Here is an 8,296-nt window from a genome sequence, read left to right as displayed (position 1 = left end):
GTGTGTGTGTGTGTGTGTGTGTGTGTGTGTGTGTGTGTGTGTGTGTCTGTGTGTGTGTGTGTGGCGGGGGCTTGTCTCATTTTTTCCTTCTCTTCTATGGAGGCTACTTGGCACAAGTTCAAGTGAGCCCATAGCTGTGATCTTCAGAGTCTCAAAGAATTGACTGGGGGCTCTGCACTTCCACGAACTGGAATTCCCAGTGACCTTGCTTGGGGTTGCTCTGGGTCCTAAGGGGTGGGAGCTTAAGGCATCATCTAGGGTATCTTCTAAGTCCTTTGTGAGTCTCCAGAACAATCAACAAGAGCACACAGAAGTAGAGCCTCAAAGCTCACTGGGCACCCAATCCCATGGGGAAGTCACAACAGGGTGGCCCCAAACAAGACAGTGAGATTCTGGGAACACTTGTCGCTCTGATCTCCCCCGAATGGCTTTAAAAGGTTGTCACACCTCACCACCACCCTTAGATTTCAGGTCTCACTACGTGAGTAGACATGTTATTGATTTGACCCCCCCTGCTCACAGCGGCGTTTATGATCTGGCTCCCTTTTCGGTTTCCATGTACTAGAGTGACTGTCTCAGTGCGGTTGGCAGTGACCTATGTTTTTCTTACATATTTTTGTTTCAGAATAACTGGGAGCTGAAACAGGAAGCCCCATGACACAGTTGATCGAAAATGACACAGACACAGAAAAATCAGGACGTGCCCCCAGCACCTCTACCTGCTGCCTGCTGATCGCAGCGAGAAGGCAGGTGAAGGGTTTTCCCTGGGAATGGACTCTGGCTACGGAGGACTCTGGTGAGCCTCCCTGCTCTCTGGTGATGAGCCTGCAGTATTTTGGTGATAGTCTTCTTCTGTTGGTTTCTCACTTACTGGGCCCTCTCTCATGTCTTGATTTTTTTTCTTCATTAAAAGCAAAACCAAAGAAAATGGAATAGTCTGTTGATTAGCTATACGGAAACACTAATTAAGGACACTAAGCTTGAACTTAAGGTAACTTTCTTCAAGGCTACACATCAAGGTTGTCATAACCACATAGATCACCATGGCATTTTGAAAAGTGTGTTAAGCTTGAATCTCAATACTCGGTCATGATGGCCCTACTTTTTATTCCATACCAAAAGATCTCTCTTGGAACCACTGTCGGCAGGCTGACAGTTGAGAGCTTTGGGCTCTGTCCATGTCTGTCCATGTTCATTTTGGTCACAACTGAGAACTGGTCTAGAGTGTCACAATGGGAAATTCCCACTTTCTCTGCTCCCCCCACCTCCACATACAACATTGATTTGCAGAGTCAGCCCATAATAATTTTCTTATGGGGCCTACTGTGTGCCATGTTCTGGAGTCAAGATGGGATAGCCTCCCTGGCATGTATAGCCTACTTACAAGTAGGCTTGGCTCAAGAAGTGAAGCTCTGTAAATCATGGATGTTTCATCCAGATGTCCTGATTTTCCAAATCTGTCCCTCACATCCTGTGACTGGCACTTGAATGTCCTCTGAAATGGTTAAATGGCCAGCCATTCCTGCTCCAGAGTTCTCTTCTCATTTCCAACTGTAAACTGAACATATTCACCATCCTGGGAATGTAGCCAAAGAGGCCATTTGTAGTCACCTCCAAGAGTCTATTAGTTTTCACTTGTAAGCTTAGCAGAAATCCAAGAATAACTCAGTGGCTGTGCTCACTGCTTTATACTCTCAATATCAGCTTGCTAATTGGTCATGGGCTCATCACAGAGGCCCAGGGGTCCCATCCAGTTCTCACCCAAATGCTGAAACTCTGGGAAGTCTCCCTGAACACCAAGTCCTGAGAGACACCTTGACCCCTTCCATTTCATCTCTCTTATTTTCTGCATAGGGTTTACCTACTATTAGAAGTGACCATCGCTGTTTATTGTCTGTGCATCTTACTGTCCTTCCTAGTTTTTTCTTGATAGAGGCAGATATGCTGTCTTTTCCCCAAATCTGTCCACAGCATCTGGCACTTACTACAGCAGACATGTGTTGCTTCTCAGCAATAGGCAGATCTACATTCTAACGACATGGTGAGGCTTAAGCCTCCATCTCTGCAGCTGGTTGCTGGAGCAGTAGGATGTGGATCCAGCCCATCCTCTAGCTCCCTGCTTAGCAGGAGAGGTGGGACATAAGCCTTCCACTATCTTCATACCCAGATGCTCATTAGAACCAATCTTCTTGCTTACCTAGTCTCAAGGACAAGTTTGTTTGATTATATTCCTGGAAAGTCAAAAACCATTGAGTTGTGGAAGAGACAAGTCTTCAGTGGGGTGTCTCCAGCAGCAGCTTTCCTCAGCAGAATGTCCTGAGACTCTGTCTCCTGTGCTAGGTTCATTGGTCTGGGCTCTACTAGAGAAGGAAGCAATGTGGAGGGGTCACCCATGGAGTGGAGACAAAGCCCCCAGGAGATGACAAGGGGCTTAGACCCAAACATAGGCGTGTGCATGTGCTCTGCAGAGGTTCACACAATCCTCTCTGGGCATACCCCTACCCAGGCACAGGGGCTTCCACTAGCAGGCATGTCTCCCCCAGATAGCCTTTCTTTTCCTATGTTCTCAAACAGAACACAGGCCACCCTCTGTTCACTACCCACCTCTACTCAGTAGGGTATTTATGAACTCAACAACAACAGCAGCAGCAAAGTGGAAGTCACAGGCTTTGGAAAGACCAGAGATAATCCAAATAGTATTCATGGGTTAATTCACTCATAAGGATAGTAAGAAAAAAAAGCAAAAGAGAATTAACCATATAATTTTAGATGCTTTTAGGACAAAATTCTGACCCTGACCACAGAGTGAAATTAATCACAAATTATATATAAAATCAACAAAAACAACCCTCAATTTCCAGGACTCACCTGGATTCAAAGCACCAGAATTTGGAAGTAGGAAACATGAGGAACAAACACTGATATTCTAAAATTCTCCACAGGCATTTTTAAATTTTTATTTTATTTTCTTTATGTAAGTTTTTTTGCCATATGGGTGCCTGACATCCAGTGAAGTTATGTTGGATCCCCTGGGACTGGAGTTACAGACCACTGAGACTCACCATGTGGGTGCTGGGAATTGAACCTGGGTCCTCTAGAAGAGCAACAAGTGCTCTTTTTTTCTTGTTTTTTTTTTTTGTTTTTTTTTTTTAGACAGGGTTTCTCTGTGTAACAGTTCTAGAGCTCACTCTGTAAACCAGGCTGGCCTCGAACTCACAGAGATCCACCTGCTTCTGTCTCCCACGTGCTGGGATTAAAGGTGTGCGCCACCACCGCCCAACACAAGTGCTCTTAACCACTGAGCCAACACAAGCATATTTAATACTAAGCCAAGACTGAGCAACTTTGCTCTACCTTGTTGGTTACTGTATCCTTCAGCCGATATGGCCATTGACATTTAATATAACTGAAGATATGTATATGTATGAATTTTATATTATAAATTATAATGTAAACATTTTAATATTTCTATTTAAGTTATATACACTTAATGTAATTGCTAACACAAGACTAAGCAACACTGATCTAGGACCACCTTCTCTGTTACTCTACCTTTCAGCCGATATGGCCCTGGACATTTAATTTAACTGAGGATCAGAGCCTTTAACTCCTTTCGACTTTAGTTTGTCTAAGCAGAGCATCTCCCATGGCTGCAGCTGTCATATCGAACAATTCAGAAGAGAATATATACATTCATACATATCATGGGAAGGCAATGTTCTGAGAAGCTTAGGCGCTAGCCTGGCGCGCAGGAGCAGCGAGCCCTTAACTGTAAGGGAAACTCTGGCTGACGTGGAAAGAATTTGGGCTAGCTCTGTCTACTGCTTAATTTTGCCAAGCTCACCCTCCTACCTCAAGCATATTCTGAGGCAGGGCCTGAGCAGCAGCAAAGGAAACATTCCCTGCACTAGATGATTGAAAAGAACTTAAAAATACCCTGCAAATGCGCAAGGCCTGTCTTTGTAAGATTTCATTCAAGACAGTGCTTTCACCTGCCTCTTTGGAGACTCAGCCCAGAGAGTGAGCCCTCTGAACCTACCTGTGTAATTAATGAATTCAAGAATTTTCAAAGTTTGGGAGACGAGAGGTACACTCTTGTCTGCCACCTCAGAATTCACAGCCATTGAAGTGGGCTTAGGTGGGGTTGCAGACGCCACCCAGGTTCGATCCCTAGGCCCCTCATGTTGAAGCACAACCGTTATTGACTCAATGGATCCAACGCCCTCTTCTGGCCTCTGCCGGCACTACACCCACCTTATGCATGTGTACACATGCAGACAAAACAGCTATACATAGAAAATTTACTTAATTTTTAAAGAAAGTAATGGGCAGAGGGAGCTGGCTGACCCAGCCCTGCCAGCGAGGGGTTGGAGACGAATAGAGAAGCCATGCTGAATCATTTTCCTCTTATCACTCAGCCGCTGTCAGATTTCTTTCTATTTTTTTTTTAAAGTTGGAGGGAAAGCACCTTAGACAGAGAATAATACTATTTAGAATTTCAGAGCTTTCCCTTTTAAGCACTTTATCATCTTGGGTTTAGCTTGCTCTCACACTGAGGCTCTCAGATCCGCCGGCGAGGGATTCAGGCTGTCGCCCAAGCGTCCCTAAAAGAAGTTCCTTCTTTAAGGAAAGAATTCAAAGGTGGAGGTTGGTTTTTCACATCCTTGGACACACTCGAATGCTTAGTGTCACAGCTGGGAGAAAATGTTGAGAGAATTTTTCTTTTTAAACCCCTACATAGGTTGTGTTTTTACCCAGCCTGCCCACGGCGTGTTGAGTTCCACGTGGTCTTTTCTCTCTCAGTCCTTGTATCAGTACGTGTGTCTTCCTCAGAGATTCATGTGACTGGCAGGCTTGGTAAATATGCCTTCTGTGTCTCCTTACGAGCTATTTTAGAAAGCAATGGGTGTTATAAAACACCGGCAAGAGCCACGCTGGGCTCTGGGAAGGTCACACCTCTCAAGGGCCTCATCCCTAGTGCCCGACCACAGGTCAATGGTGTCACCACTCAACCTCCTGGTGGGTGGAATGACAGTCATTCCAGGCCACTTGACTGTGGAAGGAAACACCTATGAATCTAGGATCTTCTGAGTGGCCTGGTCAATAGGTCAGCAGGGCTGCCATGAGGTCGTGGGTTGGTTTTCTCTGGGGAAGTCTGGTCTGGCCAATCATGAATGCTAGTCTCAAGGTCATCTAGCCCATCTTAAACCAGGTACAGATAGAATAGAAGGAGAGGCTTTCAAATGCTTTACTGAAAGTAAGACACACTTTCTGGGGCATTCCCCTAATCGCCTGTTCTGGTGAAGCACGTCAAAACAGGAAATGAGGTTAGCATGGAATGACTTTCTCTCAGAGAACTTCTGTTGCCTCCTCAAGACCACCACATTCTTCCCAAAAAGCTTGTGGTCCAGTTTCACTCCTTCCCCGGGCTTTCCTAGAAGTGGGAGAGGGTCTGGTTTTCTGCAGGCTTTTTGAATAGGTGTCTTTGGGAAACACCTGTTCCCAGTCTTTCGACTCCTGCCTCTCCCTCCCAGATCAGCCCCTCTGAAACATTTGCAGGTTGGCGCGAAGCTAGATCTGCATATATGCCAACCACAGCAAGACTGTGGTTAAGCCGAGGGCCCTGCGCACATCTGAGGAGAAAGGGTTCGCATGTGGCATGGGCTCTAGGCAACTCCTGCCAAAGCGGGGCTCTTTGATCCCATGTTTTCACAAAGATGCCAAGAAGAGAATGCAAACCCAGGGCTGGGGGTGGGCTGAAAACTTCCATGGGAACAATTTCTTCTCCTCCCCTGGCCCATAGGGGACTTTCAAGGCAGAAGGAACTCACTTGGCTGGCTCCTTTCAGAGGAAGCCCACTGAGTTCTTTGATGAAGTTGTTGAGATGTGATGAAGGTCTCACAGTCTTGGCAGGGTCTCTTGGTTATCTTTGCTGAGGCCTCTGACAAAGGGCTCTGGTTGAACTTTCTAGAACCACACATCTTTTCCTAATACTAAAGTACTTTTGAGGTCAGTTTGCCTTTATGCAGTTGAGGGAAAGTGTGGCCTTGACTCATAATGACTAAGACAGACTGTAGTCTCCAAATCCTAGACTTGATTTACCTCTTGGCATCCATCCGCCCACCCTCTGGGTTCTCACTTCTGTAATCATGGGTGGGTTTCATTTTATACTTGACTTAGCAGGATCTGAGAAGCTAGCCTGATCTCAAGGCTGGGAAGGATCTCGATGGCCATTCTTCTTGAGGCCCTGTGTGTCAGTGCTGAGTGTCTGTATAAACAGATTTGTAAATGGTCGCCTCTCTAAGAACCATCCTGGCTACCCAGGCTGGGGCTCTGGTTTGCTCTCTTCTGGGGGCTTCCAAGATTAGGTCAGAGTCTCTTTACAGGCCCTGGAGGCAGAGTTATCTTCATTTAGGTTAAGGAAAATGAATTTTCCCAAGAACAGGTCCACCTCCTGTCACACAGCTGACTCATGGTGGTGTGCCCTGGCTTGAAATTCAAAGTGTCTGGGCTCAGGGTATCTACCTGCCATGCAGCCTTTCCCAAGGCCTCTGCATGGTCAAGGACATCAAGGCAAAACTGCAAGTTCAGTGACCTGTGCAGTTCTGGGTTCGGCTTGCTGTAGCCCTCTGAGTCAAAATGGTAGAGAGGCCCCAGCTCTGACCACTGGCACCAGAATCAACCACTTCCACCGGCTCCCAGGGGACTTCAAAAGGGCAAAGGCCACATCTGCTCTTGGCTGTCAGTGCTGAGTCAGTCAGTGATTCCACAGGGTTCTAGACTGAATGGTGGCGTGGCCAGACAGACAGAGAGGCTCCTGGGCCCCAGACGAGCCTCTCCCTCGCAGCTGGTTAGGGTGGGAAAAACATTGAGAATCGGTGACAACACAGAGACAGGCATGGATGATAAACTATGAAAAGACTCCCACGCAAGTCACTGCTGGCCTTTGAGGAGGGTAAACAAGAGAAAGGAAAAACAAACTGTCCAAAATGGCTACTGGTCTGCAACCATCCCTCTATACCAACCACTATCCTGCCATTTTGGACTTCTAGGCCTTTCTAGATATCCTCAGTCCCCAACTTGCTCAGGATAGTTTGTTCATGCCTACTAAAAATTAAAATTCCTAGCTGGGCGGTGGTGGCACATGCTTTTAATCCCAGCACTTGGGAGGCAGGGGCAGGCAGATCTCTGTGGGTTCAAGGCCAGCCTGGTCTACAAGAGCTAGTTCCAGGACAGGTTCCAAAGCTACAGGGAAACCCTGTCTCAAAAAACCAACCAAGCAAAAAATAATATCCCTCAGTTAGTCACTGTCTAGTCATTCATGCTCAGAGAGGCCCTGTCTGAGTAGGACTGACCTGCGGTGGAAACCTTTCCTTAGGCTCAGGCTCCCTCAACTCTGGTTACTTTGCAAACGGTAGCCACTTAATACCACAGTGTCCTTTTAAAAGGGAGCAGGCTACCGGGAAAAGCAGAGCCGACCTTGAGGCGTAAGGATGGGGAATGAGTGTGGGTACCTAAGTGTGTGTGTGTGTGTGTGTGTGTGTGTGTGTGTTAGGGGGGCGATATGGTCATATGAGTATTGTGCTTGTGTACATGTGACACAGGCTGTGATGCATATGATGATGCTGACTGCATGTTTGATACTGAGTGTGTATGGGATAGATGTCTATGGTGCCTATGTGGGTATGTCTGTCTAATAAATGTCTGCAGCATGTGTGTACTTGGGTATGTTTGTACACCCATGCCTGTGTGGGTAGGTCCGAGGGTAGATGTAAGTGTAGACATCTGTGGCACACACACACACATATGTGAGTGTGTGCCTACATGTGTGATACATGTATAATGTGGGTATAGGTATGTAAGGTTCATGTGTGTGGTATTCTGCACTGGGTGTAAATGGGTGTGACTTTTGTGGTACATGGTGTCTGTAGATGTATGCAGTAGCATGTGCATGTGTGTGTGATAGTTGTGTACAGTAGCCATGTGCCTGTGTGTGTGATAGTTGTGTATAGTAGCTATGTACTTGTGTGTGTGAGAGTTATGTATAGGTAGCTGTGTGCATGTGTGTGTGATAGTTGGGTATGGTAGCCGTGTGCCTGTGTGTGATGGTTGTGTTTGGTAGCCGTATGCATGGGTGATGATTGTGTATAGAAGCCCTTGTGCATGTATGATGGCTGTATATAGTAGCCGTGTGCATGTGTGTGTGATAGTTGTGTATGGTAGCCGTGTGCCTGTGTGTGTGATAGTTGTGTATGGTAGCTGTGTGCATGTATATGTGATAGTTGTGTATGGTAGC

The 8,296-nt window shown here is 46.5% G+C and overlaps 1 long non-coding RNA gene across 2 annotated transcripts in view; it reads left to right on the top strand.

Annotated features, from left to right (window-relative positions):
* LOC106144267 overlaps positions 1-8,296 on the top strand; it is a 74,935-nt gene that overhangs the window by 52,622 nt on the left and 14,017 nt on the right. For both annotated transcript variants that reach the window (XR_003378440.1, XR_001229336.2), the window contains exon 2: positions 626-796. This is a non-coding gene — a long non-coding RNA (uncharacterized LOC106144267). The remainder of the gene's footprint in view (positions 1-625; positions 797-8,296) is intronic.

Source organism: Microtus ochrogaster, assembly GCF_000317375.1.
Source record: "Microtus ochrogaster isolate Prairie Vole_2 chromosome 14 unlocalized genomic scaffold, MicOch1.0 chr14_random_1, whole genome shotgun sequence".
Classification (NCBI taxonomy): Eukaryota; Metazoa; Chordata; class Mammalia; order Rodentia; family Cricetidae; genus Microtus; species Microtus ochrogaster.
This window is presented reverse-complemented; position numbering and strand designations above follow the sequence as displayed.